General features: G+C 44.2%; 1 protein-coding gene across 3 annotated transcripts in view; it reads right to left on the bottom strand.

Moving 5' to 3' along the window:
- The window catches only part of MAGI2 (membrane associated guanylate kinase, WW and PDZ domain containing 2), a 708,774-nt gene that overhangs the window by 587,149 nt on the left and 106,826 nt on the right, over positions 1-14,799 (bottom strand). The window lies entirely within an intron of this gene.

Genomic DNA, 14,799 nt, shown 5'->3' with positions numbered 1-14,799 from the left:
TCCAGCCTTTGCAGGATCTCCTCTGCTGTGCATCACATAGCTGGAGAATTTCCCACTGCAGGGAAAGGGAACAGCCTGTAACTGATAGGGAATGTACAACTTTTTTTCTCTACAGCTGTCAAATTTTTCCACAGGCTTTAGTAAAATTTACATGAGGCTTTAGGAAGCTTGTTCAAAACTGAAGAGTTTATTTTCTCCTGTACATTAACAACCAAAGAAGAAAAAAATTCAGGAGGGGTAAGATGAGGCTACTACTCAGTAGTCAGTTTAGGCCACAAAGCCAACCATATCCTGGGCTGCATCAAAAGATGTGTGGCCAGCAGGTCAATGGAGGGGATCCTGCCCTTCTACTCTGTGCTCATGAGACCTCACCTGGAGAACTGCATCCAGATGTGAAGTCTTCAATACAGGAGAAAGATGGACCTGCTGGAGTCATCCAGAGGAGGATCACAAAAATAATCGCAGGGATGGAACACCTCTCCACCAGGATAGGCTGAGAGAGCAGGGGCTGTTCAGCCTGGATAAGGCTCCAGGGAGTTCAGTGCCCCACTATACAAAGATTAAGTAGCATGAAAAGATGCTGTTTCATGACACACTGGTCCAGAGGATATTTCTTTACACATCTGGCTGTTCAGCTGTTTTCCCCTCTAAAAAAAACTCTCAAGCTTACTTACATTCACAAAATGACTAGATAAATTTATTGAAGAAAAATCCATTGACAACTATTGAATATTATGCCATCTCCTACCATTTATGATATTTATGGCAGGTTCCAGCACTCCACAGCTCAAAGTATTCTGGAGAACTGTCACTACTCAATTGTTCTGTCCTCAGATGACTTCTTAAGCACGTATGGCAGTCACTGCTGAGGACAGGAATGGATCTTTCATCTGTGTGTAGTACAGCCAAAATTAGGTTACTCACATAGGAATGACCTACTTGCATTCCTCATTCAATAGATGGCATAATTTACTCTTTTTAGATCACTGAAAGATAGGAGCTGAACGTGCACCAAAAGTGAGTGTTTCTGCAATTGGAGCACTGAAAAACTAGAACTGGAATCAGGGACAGTAATATGCACTGAATCCAAACCATAGAGATACCATGCAGCACTGTACAGTTCAGGACTTTGACAAGACTTAAAGATCCCACTGAATAAAAGTAATTGTAAAGCTACACTAAGATTTTGTTACTGCACTGTTCTCTTAGTAGAATACTTGATAGCCATCAACAAATGAGGTTTGCTTTTCAAGATTCTGTTTTTTTTTTTTTTTATGCTGGGTTATTTCAACTACTTGCCAACTCCTCCAAATTCCCTCTCATAAATAAGGGCTTTAATGAGTAACTTTGGATGCATGTGCTGGACACGACTGTCATTGATAGTAGTTCAGCATCACGAACTACATCTAGTTTTGGGCATGGAAGAAATTTCACACTATTAACAATATGGGGTGCAGTTAAAAAAAAAAATAAAACTCCTGATTTGTTTATCTAATTAGGCTCTTAATTCATCTACCTTCTGCTCCCACATGTCCTCACAGGCATCTTGAACATTATGTTTAACTATGAGTTCCCACTAAGGATCAGGAGGTAGAGAGCACGCAGACATAAGTGAAAAAGTAATGGCTTCTGCAGTAACGCACTACAGCACTCACAAAAAATGCAAGGCTTTCAACTTCATGGCATAGAGGAAAGTAGGGAAAAACTGCAGGCAGGCCAGAAAAGAAGAGAGAGCCCCACAAAGTGACATGAGAAGTGAAAGAAATTAGCTGGCAAGATTGTTTTGTGTATACACACAATTCAGGTGAACAGCTCACACAGAGACTCGGAAAAGGCTGGCTAAGGGACAAAGGCCAACACCAAGAGTTGCCTCATATTAGCACATGGGTGTGCACTAAGGAGAGTAAATGCAAAAGACTGAAGCTGGCTTTATAAGATATCTTCTCAGTTTCTTAAATTGTAGCTTCTTTGTAGCTTCTGTTATGATAATGTACAGATTTTGTTCAACTTTATTTAAATGTCACCAGGACAGAACTAAGAATAGCTTTGCCATTTTTAAGACACCAAAAAGCAAACTTAAGTGAAACAAAATGTTTCTGTCATCTGACAAAAAATAAAAATGAATAAAAATAGGGCCTGAAAATAATCTTAGATGTTATCTATCAATGGTATTTTTAAAGGAGTGGTTACTGTTTCAGACCTAGCAGGGAAGTCATGAACAGAAGACATTTCCCTTCACCCATTTTCATCTTTTCCTTTTATTTTATATGTTTCTTGATTAGAATTTTTTTTTTAATAGAAAAGAATTAATGCTTCACAAGTTGCTTTTTTTTTAATTTACAGAAATATTTGGCCCAGTAAGAAGTGAAGCATCCAGAGACATCACAGAATTTTCAGCCCCACTCAGCATTCTCTCATCACCCACCAGAACTTCTGTAGTCTTGCAGATTTCACAGGTTCCCTGCAACTTAATAGAGATATTAAAAAACAAAGAAGCCTACCATTTAGGATTTTCTTCCCTAGAATGAGATGAACGCACTTCAAGCTCTTTCTGGCATGAGAATGATATTAAAAATGCATCAGAGCGAGATCAGAACAGAATCATAATAAGAATAATTTCATCTGTCCCTGGCACATGGAAGTACTCCTCCTACCCAGTTGAGTTTGCACCTGCACAGAGAACCTTGGGAAGCCTTGGCTGGACGCAAGAGGTAATTTCCCTACTCAGGATAAAGATGCTGAGAAGAAAGGTTGCTGGGTCCTCTTTCTTTCAGCTGCTCTGCCTGGATTACTCATCTCTTTGTCCAGCCAGAACAGCACAAACAAAGCACATTTCCAGAGTCATAGCATTTTACCAATACTTGGCATATTTTTAACTCATGCACTAAAACAATAGCATATTTATGAGGGAGGAAAAAAAGATAAACGCAGGAAAGAACAAGCACTAACAAATTCCTCTTTCAGAAAGAGGAAAACAAGAATATCATATTAGCATTTGGACAAGCTGGTTTTCAGTGTTGATTCTATGTCATTCTCAGATCAGTGTCAAAGACAGACCTTGTATTTCAAACACACCCAGGTACACGCACGTAGATGCTGCACTGAATGTTAGAGGACTCTTTATTTAAGCGAGGAACTAGCCTGAGGCAAGCACCTCACAAGAAACACTTCCTAATGGATTATCAGCCCTAAATCTTAGCTCGTAAAATTAAGTAGCTGTCAGAACAGATTAATCAACTGTATCACAGAGAAGAAATCCATATACAGTGGCACTGCAGATAAATCACTAAACAAATGTGATGCCTAGATAACTGTTCATTTTTAATTAAATTATTCACTAAGTTCAAAACCTTATTTAAATGGCAAATTCCAGGTATTACTTTGTTAACACCAGCTGCAAATAACAAATAAAAAACATTTTGAGTTAAACCCATCTTCTCTAGCAAAACCAAAATTAGAACATACCTAAGGGGTAAGTTGCAAAGAAAAACACTGTAAGTGCTCACAGTGTCTGGAATAAATATAGAAAACTACTACCACAGATGACTAAAGTGTCTTTGTACAAGATTTGAGCTCTTAAAACATTCCTGATTTTTTTCTGCTGTCAGCACTTAGCACACCAGAGATCGCAAGACATTTTCCTGCTAAAACGCAGCAGTTCAGTGGCCCTGAGTTGTGACACAGGTGTGGGTACGTCTGCGCACCTTCATTGGGATTTTGTCACTTCCTACTTTCTGCATGCTAGGACACTTTTTGCACTGCCTGTGTGGTACAATTATCGTGCCATTCTTCAGAGATTTGCAAATCACAGGTGAACTAACTTGTTCTGGAACAGGGGAAGAAAATATTTACTGCTTACATTCAGTAAAATTAGGAACTTTCTGTGTTCACATTTTTGCTGGCATGATTACATCACAAATGTGTAAAATCAAGAACTCAAGTCTTTGAACATAGGCCATCATTTTAGGCCTATACTCCTAGAAAGGAAGTTAATTCAATAGCAGACTAACCTGACCTTGGTCACGCAGTACCTTACTTCTGTGATCATAAGGCAGATGCCACCACCACTCCTGAGAATTTTTTTTACGAAATTTTGATTCTCTCCTCCAAAATTCTGTCCTAGATAATATATTTCTGTCTTTTATGCAAGGAAGAGTCAGTGACTCATCTTATGCCCAGCAGGTTTCATGACCTTTTTTCAAATTTCGTGCAGATTTGAAGTAGTCAGATGATACTGGAGCTGGAAGAGTCATTGATTCTGTCCTGAAAAACACACTCAAAGGGAAACAGAAGCTGGTGGATACTGTACTGCTTTCTATGTGGACTCATCAGCCTTGTATATTACCAAGGAAACACAGTCAGGAAAAGTTTTAATATCTTTAATATGATTAGCAAGAGTTACATGATGGATTCCGAAAACACATTCTGGGCTGAAGTAACACCGCTCCCAGAAGAGCGTGATTTGTTTGTTGTTGCCCCCCGTAAGTCTCAGTCTAATGAAACAGAAATCAAGTTTTGAAATCCAGTAAAATGAATCTAGGGTAGCAATATATGAATGGCTGGCTTGTGCTTATTTGCCTATATATTTGAGCCATTTCTATATTTAAAGAAGAGAGAAAGACATGGCAGAGACTTTTTCTTTTGTGTTTTGCTGAACTAGTAAAATCACTCAAGGTTAATACAATTATACCATGGATAAAGCTCTTGATGGATGAGACTGCAGTGACACTGAAAAATGTGGTGCTCATTCTATTAGAGATATTTCTGCACGCATCGCAATTAAGGGGGATGCAGATATGAATATGGTACCAGTTGAGAGAAAAAGAAATGTCTCACACATTTATTAACTACTACAAAAGACTTATAAAGTGAAAAAAAATAATTGGCAGAGAGATCTTATGATAAACAAGGTCAACGCATAGGACAGCACTCACAGAGTGGGAAATTCAGAAATGGTTCTGGGGTGGGATTTGCCTGTTAACTTTTCCCTTCAGATGGGATAAAGGAACAGAGAGGCTGGAGCAGTCCACAGTGCGGGGTCACGTGTGTGTGATGGAGTGCACCTGCCCATACGACGCATCAAGACTCCACAGATGCTGTGAACTCTTAATGACAAATTAAAGGTAAAAAGGTCTTCCTTGGCTTTCATTTATTCTTGAACTGTAAGTCAAAGAAGTATTTAATGGGAAAGAAAAACTGTGAGTTTTTCTGGAACCAGAAAAGACACAGAATGAAAAGTGAAGAAGCTAAAGGGGGTTGTTCTACGTTTCTATCTGGATTGGCTACTGCTTTATTTAGAGAGCCCAGAACAAGACAAATATCAGTAAATGTAATAGGTGAGCACAAAACATTTACATCAGCTCTTTCCCAAATCAATTCCACAACATCTAATATCACTGCATTCAGAACAGAGCTCTGCGTTTTACTCCTTTTCTCAAACCCAGCACTACCATCATTATAGGAAACTCATATTTTTGTAAAACCTGGCAGAAGTCGTACAACTGATACTGAAATTATCATTCACATCTCACTACTTGCATCCAGAGAGTGAGAGATTGCAAAAGTGCCATTTCCCCAGGGGAAATGAATGGAAATAAGCTACTAATGCCATTAAGATTTTTGCACAAGAAGTGCTGAATTTTGAGAAAACCTTTGAAATCCTGGGAAAAACATGGTTTTTCTCATGCAAAAAATACTGGCAAGTCCACAGTATTACATACTTTCTGCTTAACAATCTTTGTCAGCAGTTGTAGCTTCACGAAATAACAGGCTAAGATTCCTACCTTGCCACAATTGTAAACTACATATATTTTAAAGTTATTGTGTTAGGTTTTTTGTTTGTTTTTCATTTTATGCCCTTTAATAATGCTTGTAGATCAATTAAAATGAATGGCAGCTTTCAATCACAGCCATAATTATCTATTCCTCTGCTAGTATCAAACAACCCTGGAGTTTATTTGACTGATGTAACTTTTATAACGAGGACTCCATTTTGCTTTCCTAAATCACAGAGGAATTATCTCTCATTGGTGTTTTTTTACTTAACATGTCTCATCATAGATCACAGGCACAGTGTGTTCAATTTACTACAGTGACATCTTCCGTTAAAAAGAAATTACATTTATGAACCAGGAAATATTCTCCAGGTTTAGCAAGCAAACATACTGCGCCAGATCAAAGAAAAATACAAGTCAATTTCGTAAGTTTTCCAACTATTTAGTATAATGATATATGGAGAGTTATCACAAGAGGATTTTCCTGGCATCACAAACTCCTGTATGTGAAACATATTCTTTAAACATAGACCACTCTAAGTTAAGAATTCTGTGTTCTTATTTACTCTGCAGACTGAAGATGACGTGCTCAAACTGGGCACCAACCAGGTGACCATTATGAATTTTTGGTAAATGCACATGTATTGTTTTCAGAACACCATAGCTTTCTAACAAGCAGATCTCATTACTGGAAATGTGATTTTAACACTTCTAATTTGTAAGAGCAATTATAATTTTAGTGCGTGTACTTGAAAGGAAAAATAAATATTTATAAAATTTACTAAGGAAATCAAGGCATGGCTGTTAGGATTCTTCCAAATAATAAGTATCGTTCTGAGCCTCATCCAAGGCTTCCAGATCAAGAAATGATTATAATAGCCAATCATTTACTTTAGGACCAACCAGAAAGTATGCATCAGCTATAATTGCAAGTGGATAATGCTGCCAGCAGAGCTTTCACTGGGATCTACTAACCTTCTAAGCTGATTTTCTTCCTTAAATAGCCTAAACATAGGCATAATGTGATCATTTTCATGATCATAAGAAAAAATAAGTAATAGGACCGAGACATATAAACATACTAGACTTATTCCCATTCCCGCTCTCACTCCAACTGGAGAATAAGTCAGGTTTGTGGTCTTAACTATAAAGTTTATTCTGTTTCATGGAGGTATCTATCTTGATTCACCATGAACTGAGAGATGAATTTGATAACTTATACCTCCCCAGCAAAGGAAGCAGCATGCTGAAAATCCTGCTCTCACACTGATCAGTGCTGCGAGCCAGCCTTCTCAGCAAAAGGCATGAATATTACTGCTGCTGCTTCCTTCCCATACTTTATCTGGCTCTGGGAGAGCTACGTGAAGATATATAGCAGCAACCTTTCTAGTTGGAGACATCCCATTTATCACCTGCTCAGATGAGTCCTGCAACTTGAAGAGACCACAAGGTGCTTTATAACTAGTAACACTTTAACACACACACACACACACACACACGCACAGAGGACATCAGGCTGTCTGACAGTGAATAAGAATATTCTGGAGCAGGTTTCTTTATTGGCTCTGGTGTGTTTTCTCCCTGCAAATACTACCTAGAGCCCAAGAAAGCTGATGAATATTTATTAGCTGCAAGAGGCTCTTGAATACCCTCTGATCTCTTTATACAAATCCCACAGTGGTTACCAAGCATGAACAAAACTGCTTTTCATAATGGATGACAATTGTTTGTGTTGTGGTTACTTTATTTTCAGGAGATTCAGTGAATATTACAGTTTCTCAGTGAGCTGCCTGGTTCTCAATTTATTTCATTTCATTATTTCGGACACTGTCCAGCTAAGGATCATCTGACAATCAAGTAGGTGAATCTCTTAAAAACGGATTAAATTTGGGATCTTGATTTTTGCCAGTAATATGATTCAGTACAGAGAAACTACTGGAGAGGATTAAAGTGAACACCAATTCACTAAGCATACTTGCAAATGAGCTTATGATTCCCAGCTAGATTTCCCCAGGAGCTATAGTTTTGTTTCTGACACACACACGCGTCAGAGCTGCCTATCTTCAGTTAACATTCTTCCAAGATTAGCTCCTACTAAAGTAAGCTATATCTTCCACCAGGCTTCTTAGTTTAACAATTATTTCTTTAAATATCAGAAATCATGATAAGAGCAAAATAGCATATAATTTTCTTTTCTCTTTGGGCAGAGAGAATGAAAATCACCAGAATACATTTCTATCTCCTATGTTTTTTAACATTTATTTTAATATTTTTATCAGAAGAGATCTTTGCCTACCTATAAATATTTTTAACATCAAATTAAATTTATAGTGGGCAGGGAAAAGCTAATGCCCTAAATTAAGAAAATCAACTATTTACTTTAGAAAGCAAGTGATGCTCCAGAAACAGCACCTCCTCCAGCTATAGATGAAATCCTGGTTTGCTTTTAACGCCTTTACTCAGAGGCACTCCAAGATCCTACACTATGACCTTGCATTGTTATCATCCATGCCACATGGCTTCAGTTCTGCTGGCATCTTTGCTATCAAGGTTTGTCTGCAGATTTTTCCCAGTTTTCATCAGAAACTGTAGTCAGCTTTCTATTCCCAGGCTGAAAACTCATGGCTAACTGCAAGGCTCAGTTCCAGGAAGGGTGGTTTAGGAGCCATGTGGTTTGCTCTGAGGTCTGGTATCACTCCAGAAACCACTTGCAAAATGATACTCCCTCTTGGTATGCTTTGGGAGCCACTTCAGACTTGCCATTCAGCACATATACTTTTCTGTGGACTCTGACAGAAAAATACATTACAAAATTGCTCACACACATGTACAGTTGATTCTGGTTAGCCTCAAGCTTTCTGCAGAATTTCCTTCTCTGGCATTAGAGCTGGGATTTGCCAGAGCATCTGATTACAGTGTTTGTAATATCATTTTTTCAAAGACATGCCTCTGCAATGCAAGAGGGAAGGTGAAAAAGTACACATAGCATTCTGACACTCTGACACAGTTTCTCACTGCTGGGTAAATGGTTTGTTTTTGTTTTCTTTCTCCTCCCCTCCTCACTTTGTTTTTAAAGATTGAAAATCATAAAGAGTGCACAACTGCTGGATCACTTGCAGAAGCGAGGATACAGTGTTGTATGATGTTCCAGACTTTCACATTCACTGCTATTACAGAGATGCCAAAACCTTGGGTTGGAGGGTTTTTCTTGATGTATAGACACGGCAGATGAACACTCATCCAGCCACTCATCCCCAGGCCTGTAGTGCTGCATGGGGTTGTTGTGCCCAAAGTGCAGGACCCGGCACTTGGCCTTGTTGAACCTCATCCCATTCACCTCAGCCCAGTGGTCCAGCCTGTCTAAATCCCCCTGAAGGGCCGCCCTACCCTCAGGCAGATCAACACCACCTCCCAGTTTGGTGTCATCTGCAAACTTACTGAGAGTGCACTCAATGCCCTCATCTAGGTCATCAATAAAGATATTAAACAAGATGGGCCCCAGTACTGAGCCCTGGGGGACACCACTTGACACAGGTCGCCAGCTGGACTTCATTCACCACGACCCACTGGGCACGGCCCTGTAGCTAGTTCCTTACCCAAAGAAGTGTGTATCTGTTCAGACCGCGGGCAGCCAGTTTCCCCAGAAGAAGCCTGTGAAGGACCGTGTCAAAGGCTTTGCTGAAGTCTAGGAAGACTACATCAACAGCCCTTCCCTCATCTACCAGACTGGTCACCCAGTCATAAATTCACAAACAGCCATTCTGCCTTTTGTATTTTGCGCTCCCTCCAAGTTCTGGAAGGCCACAGTGAGGTCTTCCTGCAGCCTCCTCTTTCCCAAGCTAAACAAGCCCAGTTCCCTCAACCTTTCCTCACAGCAGAGCTGCTCCAGCCCTCATCTCAGTGCCTCCTCTGGACCAGCTGCAAGAGCTCCACATCCTTCCTGTGCTGGGGGCCCCAGGCCTGGACGCAGCGCTGCAGTTGGGGCCTCACAGGAGCCAAGCAGAGGGGGACGAACACCTCCCTCTCCCTGCTGGCCGCCCCTTTTTCATGCAGTCCAGAACACAGCTGGTCTTCTGGGCTGCAGGCGCTCACTGCTGCCTCGTGTCCAGCTTCTCATCCACCAGGACCCCAAGTCCTTCTGTGCAGGGCTGCTCTCAAGGACATCTTCCCCCAGTCTGTATCAATACCTGGCACTGCCCCCACCCAATTGCAGCACCCTGCGCTTGGCCTTACTGAACCCCTTACACTGGGTTCAGCACCCTGACACAGAGCCATTGATCACAGCCCTTGGCTGCAACCAAGACAACTCCCAATCCATCCAACAGCCCATCCTCCAAATCCACTCCTCTCCAAGATAGAGAGCAGGATGTGGCGTGGGACCATGTCCAGGGCCTTGCAGAAGTCCAGGTAATGACATGCACTGCCCTTCCCCTGTCCACCAATGCTGTCACTCCATCATAGAAGGCCACCAGATCGGTCAGGCACGATCTGCCCTTGGTGCAGCCACGCTGGCTGTCTCGAATCACTCCTTTCTGTTGTATGTGCCTTAACACAGCTTCCAGGAGGATCTGCTCCATCATCTTCTCAAGCACAGAGCTGAGGCTCACCGGCCTCACCCTTTCTAAAACATGGGAGCAATGTTTCCCTTTCTCCAGTCACCGGGGACTTCACCGGACAGCTGTTATTGTTCAAATATGATGGAGAGCGGCTCGGCAGCCACATCAGCCATCTCTCTCAGAGCCCCAGGATGGCTGTCATCCCGCCCCACGGATTTATATGCATTCAGTTACACCAGGAGGACTGTGCCTTGTTCCACCGTTACAGTGGGATGGAATCCCACCCTACGTCTAACTCAAATCTCCCCTCCTTCACGTTAGAACCATTCCCCCTTTGTCCAATCACCATCACTGCACAAAAAGTTAGTTTCTCTCCTCTTCATAATTTCCTTTGAAACAATGGCAGGCTGCATTGAGCAGCCACAGCAAGCGGTGGTGATGGGGCAGGCACAGAGCAATGCCTGTGTCACCACGGGACCCTGTCACAGGGGCGCACTGTGACCTCAGGGGAGAGGGGCTGACCCCAGCGGTCACGGAACCCCCCACTGCCACTCTCAAGCTACCATGGCAGGTAAGGCAGCAGGCTCCCTCTGCTCCTGGCACTGTGGCCATCCAGGGGATGCCAGTGCCCCAGATCTCACCCCAGCACCCATCTGGGCATTTCTCCACAGAGAGAATTTCTCCACGGATGCTGACGGTGCTTCCGACACCCGACGCGATTATCCCTGGATCCTGTGTGCGTCCACTGACCACTGCTGCAATGCAGACCAACATCAGCGGAGCAGGGCCAGTGTCGATCCAACCCCTCCCTGTCCCCAGTGTCACCTACGTGGTGCCTCAGCCTTCTGTCTGGCCTGGGGTATCAGGTGTCCAAGGACAGGGAGTGCAGCTCCCACCTGGGGGGATAAACCCAGCAGTGGTTCAGCTGCCACCTGGGGGGGTCTCCCAAGTGGTTCAGCTACCACCTGGGGTGATGCCCCAAGTTGTGGGTCAGCTCCCACCTGGGGGGGTCACCCAGGTTGTAGGTCAGCTCCCACCTGGGGGGATGCCCCAAGTTGTGGGTCAGCTCCCACCTGGGGGGATGCCCACAACAGTGGTTCAGCTGCCACCTGGGGCGGTCCCTCAAGTTGTGGGTCAGCTGCCCTCTGGGGTGATGCCCCAAGTCATGGGTCAGCGGCCACGTTGGAGGAAGGCCCCAGCCGTGGGTCAGCTCCCACCTCAGGGGGTGCCTCCCATTGTGGTTCAGGTCACACCTGAGGGGCTGCCCACAGTTGTGGGTCACCTCCAACCTGGGGGGCAGCAGTTACCACTGCTCATGCTCCTACTTGGGGGCATGAAGCCGGGTATGCCTCCCCCCCAGTGCCCCTGCCCACTGCTGGGAACATCGCTCAGTGGCAGGGACGATGCAGCCCCAGCAGCCGATGGGGCTGCAGCCCGGGGCCGCGTTGCGTGGGCAGCCCCCACAGCCCGCAGGCAGCTGCCCGCTGCAGGCTCACAGCCACCCCGGCCCCTCAACTGTCCTCCAAGGACCACCGGTGCAGCAGCAGGTGCACCTCATGCCTGGCACCATGCCCACCATCTTAGAGCAGGAGGAGGAGCCCTTTGGAGACGCTGTGGTGCACACGGAGGACCAGGGGCAGCCAGCACCCATCAGCGTGTGCCCCCATCCCACCACGGCTGAGCTCACCTGCAGCATCGCAGCACTGGAATCAGGTGGTGAGTCTGGGGGCTGCAGAGCGAGTGGCAGGCTGGCCGCACTGGGTGGCTGTGGGAAAGATGGCATTGCCTCACTGCGCGTTTTCTTGCTTTTCCAGCAGCGACAACCAGCTCAGACATCCCAGAGGACATCACCGACATCGATGACCTCCTGGCCTGGATGAACAGCAGTGAGTTTGGGGGCAGCAGAGCTGGCGGGGGAGTGTTTGCACCCATTTGGTGTGGGAAAGCTGGCCTTAACCCTGTGGCAATTTTCTTTCTCTTCCAGAAGTGGCACCAGAAATAGAGGTCCCAGACAACATCCCGGGCATGGATGATGACTCGGCCGAGTGCCCAGCCCCTGCCTGCACCCCCAGCAAGCACCAGCAGAGCACTGGAAGCATCCAAGCCACCAAGAGGAAGCTGCTGCAGAGCCAGGATGCTCCAGAACAAAAGCGCTCACGCTAGGCGAAGCTGGGTGGGCTCAGCAAAAACGGGAGCATCTGCAGAAACTGGCCCACATGGTGCAGCAGGAGACACGGCCATAGCCAACAAATAAGGCTACCTGCAGCCCTGGGCTCCTCGGCAGCCCTCACACAGAGCAGTGGCAGTGCTCCAGGGGCACCGGCACCAGCCCCAGCCCCGCACCTCCAAACCTGGGCTGTCCACCAACAACACCTTGGACTGCGATAGCGTGGGTCTCCATTAGATTATTTTATGTTATGGTATTTTATGTTATTTTATGTTCAGTTACATTAAATTACTTTAAATTATTAAATGTGTCATATTCACTTTGCTATGACGACCTGCAGTTGTTTATGCAGCACCAACCCCACCCCAGAGCCCTACTCAGAGCCACATCCAACCTGGCCTTGAATGCCTCCAGGGATGGGGCATCCACAGCCTCCTCGGGCAACCTGTTCCAGTGCCTCACCACCCTGTGTGAAAAACTTTCTCCTAATACCCAACCTAAACCTCCCGTCTCCGTTTTAAACCATTCCCCTTGTCCTATCACCATCCACCCTCATAGAATCATAGAATCACAAGGTTGCAAGCGACCTACAAGATCGTCTAGTCCAACCATCTCCTCATCACCATTGCCACCACAAGCATTAAACCATATCACGCAGCACGTCTTGAACACTGCCAGGGACGGCAACTCCACCACCTCCCTGGGCAGCCATTCCAGTGCCTGACCACCCTCTGAGAGAAAAAGTTCTTCCTTATGTCTAACCTAAACCTCCTCTGATACAACTTGCGGCCATTACCCCTGCTCATCCTGCTCGTTGCCTGGGAGAAGAGGCCAAATCCCTCTTCGCCACAACCTCCCTTCAGGAAGTTGTACAGTGCAATGAGGTCTCCCCTGAGCCTCCTCTTCTCCAGACTGAACAATCCCAGCTCCCTCAGCTCCTCCTGTCACTGGTACAGACACAGCAGCACAGGAACTCACTGTGGTGATGGCACTTTGTGGAAGTAGCCAAATGTAATTTTAATTTTCCATAAGTGTCAAGAAATTCTTTTTATCTCAGTTCCAGCTTCCCAAGCAACGTGAGAAACAGTCTGGGGAGTCTCTAGGACTCTTAAGTATATATTCACAGCACTTCAAATTCCACCTGAAGGAAAAGTGACTTGTGTATTAATGCTGTCATCTAATATCTTAATTCAGATAGGTGGCTTTCCTCCCTGAAGAAGAAAAAAAAAATATATCTTTGAGTACACACCTTTTGGGAAAGGTCTTAGATGTGTGCTTTGTTCCTTCTGTTTCATTCTGTCATTCGCTGGTAACAGAAGTCAATGTCAGAAGATTACCCATCCCCACTAAATTGCAAAAGTAAGAAAATCAAGAGCCAAAAGACCAAAAGCCCTTTTATATACTTTGGGGAGTCTGTCCCTAAGATCTGCTTGTGAAAAGATGAGCAAAAGTGAACTCAAGACACTTCCAAGTGCCTACAGATATAGACATCAAAAGGAACTTTTTCCTCTGAATTTGTTGCATCAGGAAGTAGCTCAAAATTGACACTCAAAATATCTGATTGGTGCTGCCTTTGAAGGGCTGGGATATCAGGACAGATCTCCCAAGAAGCCTGTTGTGGAGGAGGAAGGCAGCCCCAACTCTATGACTGCATGCTCAAGCTTCAGTCAAGTTTCTCAATGAGAAGAGTGACCACCAAGACAACTGTAAGGACACAAATGTCTGCTCACTGCCCACCTGGCACTAATCCCTTTAAGGAAAACAAGTGGAGAAACTTTCAACCTTGTGCCAACATCTCCAATATTGCATAGCTTCTCTCCTGAAAAAAGCAACCCCATAGGGCTACTCAGCCACACACACAAGAACATTTGACACATCTAAATCTTTGCTCTTCCATCTGCTCCCCCACCACCTCTCAATCCATTTGAAACCAGCACTGCCAACATTGAATTGAGTTCTGTAAAAAGCCATGAGTAATTTAAATTATTAGTCAAAAATATTAACTGAGAAGCTTTTGGAACTGATCCATTGAGTGTTTATAAAGCATGAAGAGAGTATCAACATTTTCCTAATGGCAGTGATTGAGTGCTGATGCATCTTCCTCTCCACTAGCTTCCCTTCCATTACATCACTCTAATCATGAAGCACATTGAATTACTCCTTTTAAACTGTAAATCTCAGTGAACCAAAGAACAGCATGCAACTTAAGATTATAGTTTTTATACAATTATTAAGCAAAGCATACACTATGCGCATCAAGCTGCAGTGAAAAGAACCTCCACAGTTCAATTGCTGTAATTAC

The sequence above is a fragment of the Lagopus leucura genome, unplaced genomic scaffold (genome assembly GCF_019238085.1).
Source record: "Lagopus leucura isolate 7727_CA_CO unplaced genomic scaffold, USGS_WTPT01 Super-Scaffold_100008, whole genome shotgun sequence".
In the NCBI taxonomy this organism is placed as follows: Eukaryota; Metazoa; Chordata; class Aves; order Galliformes; family Phasianidae; genus Lagopus; species Lagopus leucura.
Note: the sequence above shows the minus strand (reverse complement) of the source record. Positions and strands in the feature narration are given on the sequence as shown.